The sequence below is a fragment of the Camarhynchus parvulus genome, chromosome 4 (genome assembly GCF_901933205.1).
Source record: "Camarhynchus parvulus chromosome 4, STF_HiC, whole genome shotgun sequence".
NCBI lineage: Eukaryota > Metazoa > Chordata > Aves > Passeriformes > Thraupidae > Camarhynchus > Camarhynchus parvulus.
In genome coordinates, this window is record NC_044574.1 from 31,811,604 (window position 1) to 31,829,481 (window position 17,878).

The following is a 17,878-nucleotide window of genomic DNA, read 5'->3' on the forward strand; positions in this document are numbered from 1 at the left end:
AAAAAAGTTCCTTTTCATTATGTAGCTATCAATCTCAAATTTATATTTTTCTACACAAGTGTAGAATGTTCAGTAAGACTTCATAATGTGTGCTGCCAAGTTTGGTTTTCCAATAGAGTGGGAAGCATAAAATTTCTAGCACTGTCAGCAATTCAGGCCTCTGCACTGAGTCTGGAATTTGATGTTCACAGGAACTCAGGCTTGTAGGGTTCTCCAGTTCATAACAGAGGCAAAACTTGATTTTTTTTGGGTTCTGGAAACTAGGTGGCCTGGGGTGCTCTTCAGGACTTCATCTGAACCCTTGCTTAGGGCTATGAATTAATGTACTTATTTAATGGAACTGTTAGCACATGACACAATCAGGACTGGAAATCTTTCAAGTACAAATTGACCAGATAAACTATTAATTGTCTTGACAATATCCTTGGCATTTTCTGAAAGCACAGTGCATTTCAGCAGCAGTTTCTCATTTTTTGTTTTGCTTTAGGTCATAGTTGACCTCTTGGTGCTATTTCCAAAATTCTGAGGATAACTTTAAGACACTTCTTTTCTGTGTGTTAGTTTCGCTTTGAAGACTTGCTATTTTCTCTTAAAACTGCATGTTTAAGCATTCGTTTTTGGGAGCACATTGAATATTAAGTCTTTTTGAGCTCAAGTTCACATTTCTTCTCTCAAATACCATCTTAAAGATCTGGAAATGGAATATTTGTCCATACTATAGTTCTCCTGATTTAAAATCTGCTCAACACCGTAAAATTTGAGGTGTTTTCTTGGTGTAAGTGAAAACAAAGTTATACATGTGTTATAGTGTGTGTGTGTATATATATGTGTATAGCTTTTTAACTTACGTAATGCATTAAATAATCCAATTTCATAGCCCAGCAAACAGAAAGAAAAAAAAAGAGTCTATTTTAGATTCTTTATTATCTTACTTAAAATGCAGCAGAAATTAATCCAAAACTGTATGTCCAAACAGCTAAAAAGCACCTTAATTTAATTTTTGTAATGTAATATTTTGTATTTGAGGCAGTTATACTTTCACTGTTGCCTTTTTACTAAATTACATCAGAAAGTAAAATACTAAATGTAGGATAGGAAATAGTGTGGAAATTGCTCCAGGAATCCACTAGTATTTTTAACCCTGGTATAAAACATGAGGGAACTAGTCTTATTAGGTTAAGACTCTTTCATCTCTAATTAATTACAAAAGGGCTTCAGGGTTTCCTTTTAAAATTCTTAAATATTTGCTTTTAAGAAAAATCAAAGTTAGTTCTCTCTTTTCTGCTTTTTCTATGGCTGTACTCATGTGGTGAGGAATGTGTCTTAAAGGGCAACTGTGAATAAAATATTTCCTGTGATAAGAATTTCCCAAATAGACTCAGGAAAATGTTTCTGCAATGCTCTTGTGATTGTTTTATTTAAATGCATGGCACATCTTAAATACTTAAATCAACTCGTTGCTCTATTCAATCTAGATAGAATTCTCTGTCAGCGTCTTTGCCAAGTATGTCACTGAATCCACAGTATAGAAAAATTCATCAGAGTTGTTATTGATGAGAACCTGAAAAGGCAAAGCCAATAACTGGAGTTGCACTCAGTGTTCAGTAGCTGGAGAAGCTACAAACAAGTTTGACTCTGGATAAAATGAACTCTTTATGTCTGAATTCCAGTTTACTCGTCTACAGGTTGTGTCTCAGGCCGTTAATTATAGTAATGTCTTGGGAATTGGATATCAGTGCTCTTTTTCATAGGCTTGTCATCACCTGGAACCTTGGAAAAACAACATTAACTACCCTGTACTTCAGCATACCTGCCTACAGGTATTCATTGTTTTATCTACTGCTTTGCATTCAAGCAAGCTGACCAAACAATATTAAAAAACAAAAGTCAGTCTCTTTAAAACTGAGAACTTTGATAGATGATGGTTACTTTATGATTATAACAGTCCAATTTGCCTTTATAAGTCTTTCTCATTTCAATATACCATCAAGTGATTACAGAAATTGAATGAGGGTCAGAAAGTGGGTAATTGTTAATGATATTCAGGATGGCTGAACACTAGGTGTTTTCCATAAGAATAATTTCAATGCCGTGCAATAAATGAAATGCTGATTTTAATATAGTAATTGCTTCTTAACTTAGGATCTACTCTTTTGACATTTCCTGTCCAAAAGTGACAATGCCTTTTAATATGTTACTGTTCATGCTTTTAAAACAGTGTTAGAATGCAAATTAATGATTCATAAACCAATGAATTTTAATGAAATGTATGCAAATCACACTTCTTGAGTTGATTTAAGAATTAAATGTTGCCTTGATGGAGGCATATGTTTTATACCGTATGGAGCTGGTTTGAGACAGCTGCAAACCAGTTTGTGAAGGAAAATAGGACAGGCTAAACTACAGTGATGAATGATCTGCCGATACAAGTATCTGGAGATAAGGCTGAGAATAATGTTACTTCTGTCCCAAAACTGAAGACTTTTAGCAATGTTCTGGTGAAGAATTGGTGAATACTAGTTTCCTTTCAGCTCTGATTGCTCTGGTATGAGCGACTGTTCTCCAGGTACTAGAGGTGAGATCAGGAAGCTCATTTGAATTAACGTGGGAGTAGGATTTGAGCAAAGATACCAAATGATGTGTTCTATTTTCAGCTCTGTTCTAATACAGCAGGCAAGTGGTTATCTTCAAGCACTTAAATACTCATTGTAGGGTCAGTATGACTCTATGCCTTGCACTTGCATTTTTATGTAAGGGGAGCATGCTAGCAGCCCTGATTTCAGCTGCCTGGTTCTGGAGCTTTCCTAGAAGCACAGACATACCAGTGTAACTGAGCCTGGGGGGACTACAGAGGTTATTCAGTCTCACAGCTTCACTGTGGGTTCAGTTCACATCCTTTGACGTTATGGTTTTAGTCGGTTTTGCCAGAAGAAATTTTATGACTGTGCAGAGCATGCATCAGAAACTGTTTCGAGGACTTCTGTGGAGCTTTTAGGTAAACTCAGGTTAGCTTCTCACAATTGTGCTTTAATTGTTTGCTGAATTGGAGCCATAATCTCCACTTGGGTTAAGCCTCTTCTAATTTCTGCCTAATCACTTATAAAACTGCAGAGAAGGAATGGTTGCCTGTACATGTATATTGTTAAGTCCTATGAGACACTGCAGGAAAAAGCTCCATCATCCTTTTCTGGATAAAAGTGTGCCTGCATTACAGACAGAGTTCTAGATTCCTAAGTATTGAATTATGAGCTTGAAATCTTAAAACAGTCTTTTATAAAAAAAAAAATTCAAACACATTTTAATGGATATACTTCTACTGTACTTTCAGATGCCTGCATATGTCTAGATACAGAGATATGGACAAACATCCTGAAACCTTTCCAAGCTGTAACATGTTGTTTAAAAACTCATAGCCTTCCAAAAGCTATTTTAGCCTGTCTGTCGACAGTATTGTGATAGTAACTGCACTTAGTGCAATAAAGCGAGAGAAAACCTGTTTGTGTCTTCCCTTACTGAAGAGCATTTTTAATCTTTTTTAAAGTCAGCGACTGTATCAATGCATTAAAAAGAAAGATGGATGTGCAGTCTCTCATGTTGCTTATTAACAAAAAAAGTTAGTGAACCAATCATGGTGAAACAGCCTGCTCTTGTAATGCAGGCTGGTTTTGTTTTAATACTTAGTATGTAAATAATTACTTCAGTAGTTTAATGTTTTCCAGGCAAAAGCTTCAGAATTGTGTTGCCAAATCAGCAGACATCCCTTTTTGATCAAAAATGAGTGTTGAACAGTAGTCATGGCACCAAAAGTATGTGTTTGAGTCACGGGAGCAGGGAGTACTTTCACCAGATGCTAGAACAGACTCTTAGCCCCAGCTGGAGTTTGAGAGATGTGGACATACACCCATCTTTTTTAAGAAGGCTAAGAGACAAAGAAACAAGACTAAATTAGCATTTGTGTTGAAGCACCTGTATAAATATACTGGAATGTTTCAGCTCCAACACCTCTGAATTCTAAACACAATTCACTTACTTGTTTCCTTGTGAGCCCCTCCAAGGTCACTTTCACAGAGCTCAGTACTCACTTTCAGAGAAATTTAGACAAGGAAAAGAGGGTGAAAGATGCTGAAGGAAGAAATGTGTAAAATCCACTCAAGTGGACCTTAGTTCTCTGCCCAGGACTCCACAGTGACACTACTGCCCTTGGATCCTGAGAGCAGCAAATTCACTAGGAGGGGTGGAGCAGCAGAGCTTTGTCTACAAGTTGTATTTAGAGGCAAAAAATCTGCTGTAGCCCTAGAAAAGTAAAACTGAACAAGGAAATGCAATTATTTCATACATGTATTAAATCAATCCCTGGTAACAACTGGGAAGTTCTGACCAATACTCAGAATTCTTTGGTATGAAATGCAGTATGATTGCTTAAATACATTTAATGCTTCTAAATGACTTTTTGAGAACTTTAGGCTGATGGGTGTTGCTTGTACTGTCTCTCTTATATTCCTGACTCCTTAGGCTGTTGAGATATGTGTTCATGACAGGTCTCGAAGAGCAGATTTTTTTATGAGCAGTTTTAAATTCTTCACAAATGTCTCCTTTGCTTCCTACTTCTAACTGAAATGAAAAAAAAAAACCAACGTGTTATTCTAAATAGAATAAAATTGATTTACATGGTAATTTCAATGTGCAGCCTTTGAAAGTTGCATAACAAGCAGCAACCTTTAACCTTTAAGAATTGTGATGTCAGGGGTTAGGTTATTGTGAATGGGGACATAGGCTTTACTGTCGAAAAACCAGCCGACTATTGTATAATGGCTATCCCTCATGTCTATTTCCTAGGTAAGGATTATTATTTACCCTGAATGCTTACACAGTTCCCTGTCAATTTTGGCGCTTCTGTTTGGCGCAGAGAGGCCGCGTTCGCGCGGTGCTTTGCAGCCCCGGGGCGCGGGTGGCTCGGAGCGCTGCCCGGTCGCCGCTCGGAGCTCGGTGCGGGCGCTCCGCGGGCGCGGTGCCGGAGCGCCGGGGCGGGCCGGGCCGCTGTTGGCTGTTGCCATGGCTCCGGCAAGCCGGGGGAGCCCAATGAGCGCTCTGCGGTGGTGCCGAGGGGACCAGCCATTTTGCTTATGGAAAACAATGTGACATATTATGCTGTGCTATACCGGGGAATAAACAGCAATCCCGTCGGGGGACGCAGAAGAAGCGGGCATATTAGTGAGTAATGCGGGCGGCGGAGCGGGCTCGCCAGCTGCCATTTTGACAGGCTGGCGGCTGCCGCTCCCGCCGCTGCTCGGGGGAGGCGGAATGCGGGGCGATAATGCTGCATATCTGCTGTCAGGCGGCGGAGCGGGGGTTTGTCCTGTGAAGGCAGGGCTCCTCCGCACTGCTGTCTCGGCAGCTCGCTAGCCGCCGCTCGGAGCCCAGCCGGGATCCAGGGCCGGGGAGTCGCCGCTCGCAGCGCGGCTGGCGCCGGGCGCGGCGCTGCCAGGAGCAGGTGTGAGGCTCGGCTCGGCCCGGCCCGGCCCGGCGCCGCTGCGGCTCCCGGGCTGCTCCCGCCGGGCGAGTTGCTGCCGCCGGACTCGGCCACAAAAGGGAGCACTGTGTGCCTCGGCTGCTGCGGGAGAGGTACCTGGGCACGGGCTGGTGCGGGTCTGTGGCACAGCTGGGCACAACTTCGTGCGGGAAACAAGCTGCTCTCGGTGTCTGTGCCTTGGCTTCGGTCCGTGGCTGGTTTAGGGTGGTTGCTGAATTCATTGATCTCACTGCGTTGTCCTTAAGCGTTTCGATGTGAGTGTTGTTCCATATGGTTGCTGATTCAGAAGGATGCCTCCAATAGATGATAAATTTTTTAGTAGATAATTCTAGTAAAAGGCAAGGATTATATTTTTGTTTGGATTGTCATTGTGTTTTTTATTATTAGGATGGCATGGGTGAAATACAATATTATAGAACTAGTGAGCGTGTTTGCCTTACATCACGGAGTTCATCACTAGTAGATTCCATGCATTGTGCTCAGCCACAGCGTTAGATTTAAATTGTCCAACTGCTGCTGTGCAGTATGTAGGTCATAATAAAAAGCAGCTTTTTCACCAGCTTTCAATGGACTGCATGCCCCAGTGCTGTGGTTGATTAGTTTGTGGTACTTGTGCTGTTAAGAGCAGTGGTATTAAAGCCAGCTCACACCTCCTTTTTAAAGATATCACACGTTCCGTGCTAGACAGAGCACAACACACCCATTGTGTCCCTCCGTTTGGCGTTCAGTAAAAGGAAGGAAACGAGCACTCCACATGGAGCACCGGCACATTAATAGCACAAGACGGTTAAACTTTATTGAACAATCCCAGGGATTCTGAGATAATCTACTGAAGGTACAGACAATAAAAACACCGAGACGTATGCCAGGGACTAGTAGAAATGGGAGAGGTCTTCTGATAGGGACTGTGTGTTAATGCTGGAGATTTTTCAGTGCAAAATGAATTGTTCTGAGTACTTATTAATCACAACACATTTGCTGTAGTTAAACCTAGGTCAATAAAACCTCAATCCCTCAGGACAGATAACGTTTCTATTTAAAGTAGCATTTTCCTAACTACCAACTGTGTTCTTATGCATTAATACAATTTCTGAATTCTCTTATAATGAAATGCATTAAATTATTCTGAAAACTGATCTAAATATTCTGATTCACTTTGCATCTATAGAAAAATAATATGATATTTTGGCCTTAAGCCTTCTTTAATAATTATGTGGATTTAAGTCCCACTGAGATGAGCCATTTGTTTGGACAGTTGAGTGGGCATGAAATCAAGAATTTGAGGTCTGGTATCTTTATAGTTAAATTAGTAACCAGCACTCTGTAACTAGGAGCCAAATTCCAGTGTTGTTTCTGTATATATCCTGCAAAGGCATTTGAACAAGCATGATCAGCAACTATCCCCCAAGTGAGACATTGCATTTGGAAACAGCAGTATATAATTGAATTGCTACTATGTGTTCTCCCCATGAGAAAAGCTCCATCTTACTTGAACCATTTCAGGATTCTGTTTTTTGGTGAATGCACACACACTAAGTTCTTTATGCCTCTGTGTAGGGGTCATACAGTAAGTGGTTTAGAGAAGTGCCTTCATCTGTGATCTAGAAAGTGGAAGTGTCTTTACAGTGTGGCACTGCATGAATATTTATTATTGAGTCTGTAATTATGAGGAAAACTATAAACAAGGAGATTTAAGATGTTGGTAAGTCTTTAACAAAGAGGGAGATTTTCGTTACAACAATAAGAAACATGGATATTGCAGTATACTAAGTAAAGGATCTTGCAGTTCAAGGTGAATTGATTCTCACTGTGGGTTTTCTCACTATGAAGAATTCATGGTTTGAGGAAAACAAGTGAAGACTAGCAATGACTAATCACTAAAGAGTGTACATCAATTAGGTGCTGATAGATGCATCTTATTAGTAATTATTATTTAAACCAATATTCTGTGCTCTTTCCATTCTGCTTTTCTCCTTTTGTTATTTTTCTCATATCAATTCCCAGCTCCCCTCTGCTTCTTTACTGTCTCTTTGGCAACATCTGATCCCATCAGAGCTATTTGTAAATCAAATCGGTGTCTGTCAGTAGTGGTCATGGAGGTACTGCAATAGAATCTGATGTGGAGGAAGAATTTAAATGAGTTAGAGGTAAGAAACAGCAACCAAGTAATGAGCGTATCCAGTGCAAACTAATTCCACATCATGTAAGTTTTAAAGGCCTAGAATTGGGTCACTGATGTAGAAATCAAATGGGCATGCATGGAGAGGGACATTTTTCCTCTCATAATGATTTGAAGTGTATTTATAAACAGAAGGTTTACAATAATATGACACAGGACAAATCAGAACGTTTGGTATTAGAAATGGTAGCATAGAGTTCTAGTTGAAGTCTAGAAGTTTTTCAGGTTTCAGTGGAGCCATGTTTTTTATCAAGAGATGATTATGCATTATTGGAAAGCCTCTAGGTTATCCAAAGTCAGGCTCTCTCTTGGTCAGCAGAGATGTAAATAACATCAGCTGTCGTGCTTTAACATTACAGTCGCTTCCAACATTTTTTACACAGATGACCTTAGAAGGTGACTCTGGGTCCATGTGTAGCTCTTAAACAGAATACCAACAAAGCAAAACCAGGCAGATTAATCCTAAAATGCAGTGTCATAGTAGCAGGTGCAAACAGTAATAGAAATAAGAGACCAGGATGACTGAAGGAGGTAAAATGGTGTGGCAGCTTATTTGGTATGCTGTTTGTTTAAAATAATCAGGTTTGAGCAACCAGTGATAAGCATCAACCAATCATAGGGTGTGTAGAGCACAGTAACCTTATAAGAGCTCATGTGGAAATGTGTTGTCTATCCTCAGCCTGTGTACTTACAGACGTGATCAGCCTGTGAGCAGCAATACAGAAGGGATGTGCCCAGGGAAGACACAGTTATGGAGTTAGGGTACGTTGTATGGTGTTACTCTGTGAAATGGCTGAATGTCACTTCTGCACCTGAAGGATCAGGTATTGAATGTAATACATCAATTATGTGGTTGTGTCTGGAGTGCACAGCCTCCATCAGATGTGACCTTGGAACAGTATTTCTGCTCCGGTGAGGCTGTCTGCACAAAAATAGAAATAAAAATTGTCAATTTCTACCTGTTTGTAAACTAGAATTGTACAAGTGTATGCTTTATCGTTGTGTCCTACTGCTCTGATACTAGTCCTTTCTCGTGTCATTATTTCCTATTGGATTAAGCATGTTACTGTTGCCAGTCTGAATTTCCTTTCTTTACCGCTGTATGTAGCTTCCTATATGAGAAAAGACTGTGCCATAGATGCTCTGTGTTCATTTTTATTCAAATAGTCTTGTGTCTTTTCATGAAAGTGTTTTGACAAAAGCTGACCTTTCTGAAATTATGAAGCTTCAACATTTAAAAGCTAAAACAAAAACTAGAAAGACTTTCAAAGGCACTGATGTAATGGAAAAGTTCATGTATGGGAGGGAAAAGGGAGAGAAGTAAGTACTTAAAAGGGCAGCATGTATCTTTGAGTAAAGGCATGCTAGATGACGACATTTTAGATCTACTCCTGCTTTCAGTGTTTTTGAAGCATGTAATGTATTTTTCTGTTCAGCTGTATTGTTCCATAACAGTGGTACATCATAGCTAATGCTGCTGTGAAGTAGGAAATTCCAAAGGCGGACCCGTTTCTTCTGTTATTTCTAACTTCTTTCCCTAAATAGGTTGATTTTTTTGGTCTTTCTGTACTGAATACAGATAGTGTTCTGACTCATCCACCCTTAAAAACCTCACCAACCACCATCAGGGGGTTGAATAGCACAGATGTGGTTCTGTGTTCTTAAGTAACCTGAGTAACATAGTGCACTTTTAAAGAGGTGATACTGAAGGTCCTGAGTCTCAGAGAATAGTGGGAAAAACACACTAAAAGGAAAAGCAAACATTCTTCCTCTCAATCATTACTATGATCAAACTATACACCAAGCTTTTTCATTAGCCTTTTCATAAAACAGCTGTTAAATAATGCTGAGAGGTAGAATAATGAAAGCTTTACTTCTTTTAAGGATACTCATCTTGCATTTTATGTACAAGTATTAAAGCAGTGTACGACTGAACTGTTTGTTGGGTACCTAAAGCTATCCTTAGTATAGCAGCAGTGGCTTATTAACTAAATTTGTCCACAAGCATAGCAGCTTTACCTTTTTGCTTCTTCAGGACCCAAAAGAATATGCAGGAATGCGTGATGAAACAAAATGGAAATGGAATCAGTAACTGTAGTTCTCACAGCTGAAAATCAGATTCATTGACGTTTATGAAAATAGTAAAATGCATTGATTTCTAAGGTTGCATTTAGTTGTAGGATGATGAGTTATGCAAATCAGAAATCAGTAGTTGTGACTGAAGGTCAAAATAGGTAGAAGGGTCTTTGTGGTTTTTTTTCAAACAGTTTGAGAGCAGCATGTCTGGTTCCTTAATATATTTTTGGTTTTGTGTTGTTTGTTTTTTTGGGATTTTTTTTTTTTTGGTGTTTATTTGGCTGGCTTTTTGGTGTTTTTTTTTTTTTCTTTTCTGAACAGCATCAATAGGTGAAATCCCAGTTCAAGCAGGCAGCAAGGCTGAAAGGTGACTGTAACCCTTCCTAAGAGGCTTAGGTGGGATGGTGTGGTCTGTGATTAGAAGGGGTAGGGGCTATGTCAAGAGCAGGACAGCCACAGTGTGTTCTTGTCAGCATGATGCCATGGGTTCTGAGGAATCCTAATTAACCATGGCCTGAACACAGAGCTTCATCACCACAGTGTACCTTGAGTGCTGTAGTGTTTAATAGAGCCACATATTGCTCACTGAGATTAACTAGAAAACTAGTGCTTTGTCAGAGTTTAGTATTAGCAAATGGTGGGGTGGGGGAGGCTGTCCAAGATTCAGTTATCTGGATCAATTCTCATGTCTGAAAAATGCATGAACTAGAAATTACATGTTACTACAGAGGGTCTCTGTGCATATAAACAGTATTTTCACTACCTGAAGTAACTATAATTGAAAAGTAGTAATTCAGGCAATAGAACAAAGCATGGGTTAGATAAATTGGGTGCTTTAACTGTTGTTTTTCTTTTAATGTTCACTTTTAGAAATTAGACATGACTATAAAAGAAAAAAAATCTTCATTTTTTAAAACATAAATAAATATGTATAAACATTTATATAAACATAAATGTAATCTGACATGTTGGCATCAAGCAGGTGCAAAATGACATTTTTCAGGTGCTAAATGGCTATTTCTCATGGAATTTTGTGTTCATTTGAGAACTTCAAATTCTCTTATCTGTTGAAATTAGAGCTTTTCTAGTACATTGGACTATGATAAATAAGGAAGAGTAAATAATTGGTATGAGGTAATTATTGATTGGTGAGAATTACAAAAAAAATTGTATTTCATGAAGTTATTTACTAAACCTCCAGCACAGGATGTTTTGCTGTCTCCAATAAAGCAACCATCATGGACCTTCATAAGGAGTGGATTAAAGGATTAGATGGCCCAAGTTTGTTGGTATTTCAACTGCTGTTCGTAAACATCATGTGAGTTTTGAATTTCAGACTGCTTCAGCCTTTGAGACAATCCTAAATTGTAGGGATTGGCCTAGGTGAAGTATACAATAAATAATTCCCTTTTGAACATACAGGTCACACTGCTGATTTTTGCGTGTTTTGTGCTTTGCACTTGTTAAAATCTTACACGGTTATGGTCTGATTTAGGCATCAACCTTGTATTTTCTTTCTTCCCACTAACAGTAAAGATTTTAAAGAAAAGCAAGCAGTAGCAACCCAAAGGGGTGCCAGTGCAAAACACTGGTTATGTTTCATGTAATTCACATATTGATCAGGTATGTCACACTGCTCCTTCTAGCCAGTTATGCAGTTACACATTTTAATAGGCATATCCTGACAGAAGACAGCAGTTGCCAGCACAAATTTAATTTAATTTAGTTTCTAGTGAATTTCTAATGAACAGGGAGCTCTAAGCAGTGACATTCTCCAAATAATCAAATTCATGGTAATTGCAGTTTTTCTTTTGGAGAAATCTGTATTTGTTAGGAATCTGCAGGAAATAATTATTTCAGTGTGACTGATGCAATCAAATGGTTTACTTTGAGTAAGTAAAATATGAAAGAGGCTAATCAAATGAAGTGCTACTATATGAGAGCAAACGAAAGGGTGACAGGTTTGACAGTAGAATAAAGACCAAACCAAAGGCTTTGTTTTGACATACATGCAGATAATCAGGCAAATTCAAGTCTTTTAAGAGACCTCTTCTATAAGGGTCACTTTACAGATACGGATCATGTAATCTGAGCCTTGCAGATTATCATTCTACTTCTAAACAAGTACAAGAGAGAGGTTTTTAATTCCTTATTTGCATAGCTGTAGATTTACACATTCATATGTTTTTGCCATTGGCATTTGATTCACAGATGACTGATTTATGGTCTCGAGCAAAGGCCAAATTCAGGACACACTTTTAACTGTCAGGACTGCAAACTCCACAAAATTTGTTTAAAAGCCAGCACCTGTTGTAATTAATACATACAAAGCAGTAGGAGGAACCCTTCCAGCTTGAGGAAATACTTCTCTTATGAGCAAGGTAATAATAATTGCAGAGATGGTATGCTAAATTAATTCAGGTGTGAATTTGGTTTTTGTTGTATTTAGTGGCGCAATTATCTTAAACATAATTCTCTAAAATCAGTCACTGCTTAGATAAAGAACACAAATGAAAACAAACATGTCAGTAAGAGCTATAGAAAGTACAGCAGGGTCAAGTTCTCTTTGCAATATGCGCTGAACATGAAAGATGGAGCAGGCTTGATGCAAAGGTAAACTGAAAAGCAGGTTTATTAACACATGGCTTTGACCTCTGCTTGACTACAACACCAGTGGTTTTCTTGATTTCCTGTAGCAGAAATGAAAATATAAAGCTTATCTGAGGAAGAAGCAAATAGTGGCTTTGTAGATGAAGTTGGGAAGTGTTCTTATGATAAAAAATTCCTGCTACTTATGAGTGGATGAAATGTATGTGGGGAAATTTGAGCAGATACTGTGAAGAGACTTCTGGGAGTTGCAAGAGGAGACAGGAAGAGAATTACAAAAGTGCTTGAAAGGGAAACGATAGATATAATTGCTGCAGTGACAAGACAACGAGCCATCTATATGTGCCCTCTATTCTGGGGCAGGGAGAGCTACAGCGGCGTCAAAGAAAAAAATATTAGATCGGTCTCTTGGGGTGCATCTTGCATAGATCAGAACGTGTTACGTAAAACCATGGGTTCAGATACTGTGGTTAAATTGTGTGTTGACAAGAGGCCTAAACAATAACATTCCTCATGGGGGGACCAAAACAAAATTAGAAATCAGATTTCAAAAGTGCTGTGGAGAAATCAGTCCTCTCAGGAAAAGCTACAACACACACTCAGAATGAAGAGGAAACAAGTGTGAAGAAACACGAGCTACTTCCTTGAGGAGTTCACATACCTGAGCATTCAAGGGGTTTTTTTGGGTTTTTATTAAAAAAAATAATCCAAAAAGTCATGTTTGCATTCTAGTCAAATCTCCAGCCTATACACAGTGTGCCAGGGCAAACTACAGATTTCATTTTTGAATTGATTTTTAGTCTTCATCAGCACACATAGTAACTCCAATTGAAATTTTCAGATTTGAAAACAAATTTGTATCCTTCTGTGCTTTTTTCTTTCTGTTGTATTTTATTCTTGGGAGACCCAAAAAAAGGATGAATCTTATCCCTTCACAAGTGCTTTAGATGAAGCATTAGAAGTCTACATTTTCAATGTGATTACCCATTATGGAAATGGGATTCTGTAGCTGTCCTGCTCCAGCAATAGAATAATGCAGTTTTGAGGGTGAGATCAGGTGGTAAGGAGCTCTAATTTCTGTCCCTTGGTTTTGCACCAAATTGTTTTAACTGGGACAAAGTCTGTTAGAATGTTGCTGGGGTAATTCACATGTTTTGCTTTATACACAAGTGAATTAGGGCTACAAATGTCTTTATAAAAAATGTCAATTTCTCAGTGTGTTACTTGGTTTTAAAATGATGAGCTGAGCTGGAGCTTGGAGGTGGCTTGAGTTCAAACATGACTTGAAAGATAATTATGTTGCAATCTTTCTTGTGTGTAGTCCTGTCAAATCTATGTAATTCTACTGTCATCTTCAGTATTGAATATGTTGTATTTAGACTACTATGGACTTTATCTTCCAGTATGTTTAGGAACAGCTTCTCTTTGTGGTCATTAAAACCGTGGGGGTTTTTCTGAACTAATTGCAGATAATGCTGTGAAAATTTCACATTCAATACCTAAAATTGTCAAAACAATGTAATAATATGTGTAATTTAAATCTTTGTAAAAGAAACCACTTCTTTTGAATTCTGGAGTTATTTTCTCTGCTGAGGACATGTAGATAGTTTTTACTAAGCACTTTCTTAAAGAACTAGAAGGATTTTTAGCTTTGCTTTGCCCAGAAGCCGATAATTTTTAATGAACTTTTTTAGGGATAGGTTTGGAACTGTACTCTGAGGTGTCTACCCTTTTTGATGGGTACAGTAAACAACTGTAGAATTCTTACCATTATGTTTGCAAAACTGTGAAATCTGACTTGTTGTTTCTCATAATCTTAAATTAGTATCTTAAGCTGTTAAGTGGTGAAATGATGATTCAAGTTTGGCCTTGTAAGAATCCGATCTGAATAATATTTTTAAAAGCAAGGGCATGACTTCAAGGCAGTTGTTCTTCTGTGACTTATTTTAAACCTGGGTGTTTTCTTTACCAAGACATTTTCTAAACAAGGAACTTAGAATTCATTTAAAGGTTTGTTGTAAGAGGACAGAGAGGAATTTAGCAAAATGACACTTAAAAGTGATATTATTATAGACTTTGGTATTTTTGAAAGCTCTTATTGATGTTTTCTCTCTTTGAATGCAATGGTAGGAATTCTCCCTGAATTAATTAAAAGTAGTTACAGTAAATGTGTGCTTTTAAAATACCACTGAAAAGGCCTTAGCATGCAGCTTTTGCTATTCTAACTTTAGGTTCAGCCCAAAGTGCCTGTAAATTTCTTTTGAAGAATACTGGAAAGATTTATCTAGAAGATGAAAAGAAGTGTTGCACTTTTGCTTATTTGTGTACCTTGGTATAATGATTTTCTGATTGTCATTACTTACATCAGCATTTAAGCCTTACTATCATTAGTAAGATCTGGGTTGAAAAGGTTGGCACCATCTTGAATGAATCTGCTAACCTTATTTACAGTGTATTTATTACTGGAAATAGCTTCACATGTTTATATACACAAATTTTACCATATTTTGGGGATGTTCTGTTAGATAAATAGTCCTGCCTCTTGATGAACATCAGAAGTTATATTCAAATTGTGCATTTCAGCTTGGAATCCTGTAAATGGTAACCAGATTTGCAAACTGAGGTCAGTGCAATTGTGATATTTTTTCATCTTATACTTTCTGTGCTGTCTGTATCAGACACACCTGCGAGTTTGAAATGTTACTATCAAAACCAGGCTAAGTGGTCACTAGCTTCATGAGAAGGAGGAATCAGGAAATAGAGATGTCTTTGTGTTGTCATTTCAAAGGCAGCAATGTTTCAATGCCACATCATAAAAAGATTTTGTGTGTTCACTTCTTTAGCTGTGGATCACATAAAAGTTAGCATAGAGATTTGATTTTTTTTATGTTTCAATGCTATTTTTATTTTTGAAAGCACTATTAAAATTATTTTAATGCTCAACTTCTGGACAGTTTAGACTTTGATCTTAACTCACATGTTTCTAGTTCATGCCACCCATCTATCGTAAGCTGATTTTGTTATAAATAACCAAAAGCTGTACAGACACTATGTAAAACTATTAGTGATTTCCCCCCTCTGTTGTTGCCCTCTGGTTTCAAACTCTAGTCTTCAGATAACTGTCAATCATATGTAATTTTTTTCACCCTGCTGATCAGAATGTAAAGGCTGACAAAAAATATCATCAAATGCTTTTCCAGTGTTCTCCTTACAAGCAATTTGTTTAATTGCTGCAGGAATCAAACATGCCTGAGCTTAAATTTTAAGTCAATGGGTTCAAAGCAGAAGGCAGGGCAAAGAGAAGACAAGCAGTGTAATGTGTTTTGGATACTAAATTTGTAATAATTGAACTTCTGATGAGATATGTCTGCTGTCTACTTTTGATGCCTTTATATACAAGGCTGTAATTTGACAACTATTTTATCTCTACCATCTCTTTTGGGAAGTAAGTATAGAAAACTGTGTGATTAGCTATTCTGTATAAATTTGGTAGAGAAAATTTGTCTTTCAACTTCTCAATTTTGTTTTTCCATTTAGGTTAAATTTTCAAGCCACTTTAGAAGCAGAGGATACACAAGTCACTGACTTCATCCTTTAGGTTTTTTAAGTGCAAATGTGCACAAGTCTATTGTTGCTTGTAGTGATCATTGTTTAAGGGTTAAAAATAAAATTTTCTGGTTTGAACAGTCATTTCATCAAGCTGATGAACAGCCTTGAGAGGAAAGAAGGGTGTTTTGAGCTGTTATTACTAATAGGTAGAGGAATTTGAAAAACAGAGGATGTTAAAGTTCTGAGGAAGCAAACAATTTCTAGGGAGGGAAATCCACCTTTTCAAGTATTTATTTTTCAAAGAGAGGAAACTACCTAATAGGTGTAAAACTTCATGGATCCAAAATGGGACATCTACTGCAGATTACATTACCTTTGACTTCCAGTTCTCACCTATCTTCAGAACCCCTCTCCCAACCTGCTTTTGTGCAACTTCAGCCACCTTAGATTTATGGCACGACACAGGTGCTGCTTCCTCCACCCAATGTGCAAAATATGTACAATCATGTTGTTCCAGCTCTCAGTTTGTTGCTGTTTAAGAATATTTTTAAGGATCTTTTCTCTCCGCTTTCCTGGGTGGCACTGGCCTTTGTCTCATTAATTGGGGTCTCATTAGTTGGGGTCTCTAATTTTCCTAAGGAGTATACACTGCATCTCATAAAATGTGTAGTCATACTGGCTACTAAAACAGAGATAGCAAAGAAGTCTTGTTTCAGAGTTGTGTCTGTAGACTGTCTTCCTCGTGGAAGATTTTTTCTATTCAGGGAGAAAATTTGCACTGGAAAATATGGCTGCAGTTTTGAATTCTTTATTACTGATGTTCCCTGATCAGCAGTGGAAGCTTAATGGTGGAGAAGAATTAGGAAGTTTCTAAAAATCCTTAAAGTAATGTCACCCATGGTGAATGTGCTCTTCTTGTCTCTGTTATTTGCCACTTAAATGAGGATCGAATTCTGTTGGCTGAAAAATTAGTTCTGACCTACAGATAATTCAATACAGAGTAATTAACTGGCAGCACCACTGCAACATCCTGCATTGCCTTGAATACAGCAAATACCAAATTTACTTTCCTGAGCTAGGAAAAGCATTAATATAGTTCAAACAAGTGTTTCAAACTAATAGCCTGTTCTGCAATTAATACTCCTGTAAAGAACACAAACAGCAAACAAAAACCGTGAAAGAGCTCTCATTTTCACTTAGCTGACGCAGTACATGATAGATGATTCCATTATCATGTGTCTCTGTTAACAAGAAGACAAAACAAACACAAGCTCAGCACTGATTTCCTGAGCCATTCCCACTGGCAGGTGATGGTATCATGCTTTAACTTCGCTTTTGGGAGCTGTAAAACTTCCTGGAAACCTTTCCTGGAGTTCCTTTCCCTCCAAGCTACTGTATAAGGATTTGTCAATCTTTGGGGAAATCACGATCTGCAGGAACGAAGATTTGAACAGAATGGGGTCAGTTTTCTGTTTTAGGAGCTTCCTGTTGTGTGCTACATCATACTGCAGAAAGGAGATTTTTTGTAGGGAGCAGGAGCAGGCTTGGTAGGCTCAGGCATTTTGGCAGCGCCTTTTCTTGCTGATAAGCAACACGAAAGTGGACAAAGGTAGAGGCAGTGTAGCTGCAAGTAGGTTCAGTCTGCTGGTGTCGTGTACCTGAGCTCTTGAAATAACTACCTTCTTTGCAGCCTGAAGGACTGATAATTGTCACGATTATGTGGAACTGTGAGCAGTAAAGAGTTTGCCAAAGCAATTGTGTCTTGGTGAGCTTTGTCTAACTTCAGCTGTTTCTATTATGTCAATATTGTATGCTGCCATTAGAGGTAGGAAACATAAATACAAATACTGGGTTGCTGAAAACCAAATATTGCCTTTGTAATCTGACTAATGGGGGAAAAAGAAAGAGATATCATAAAAATACTAGACTCTGGTAGT

The 17,878-nt window shown here is 38.2% G+C and overlaps 1 protein-coding gene across 18 annotated transcripts in view; it reads left to right on the forward strand.

Moving 5' to 3' along the window:
• The first annotated feature begins 4,985 nt into the window (after window positions 1–4,985).
• Window positions 4,986–17,878, forward strand: part of SORBS2 (sorbin and SH3 domain containing 2) — a 144,690-nt gene continuing 131,797 nt past the window's right edge. For 9 of the 18 annotated variants that reach the window (XM_030947876.1, XM_030947879.1, XM_030947878.1 and 6 more), the window contains exon 1: window positions 4,986–5,211. The gene's annotated coding sequence lies outside the window, so the exon portion shown is untranslated. Of the gene's footprint in view, window positions 5,212–5,232; window positions 5,623–17,878 lie in introns of those variants that run through there. The other 9 variants (XM_030947891.1, XM_030947892.1, XM_030947887.1 and 6 more) reach the window with 3 other exon arrangements.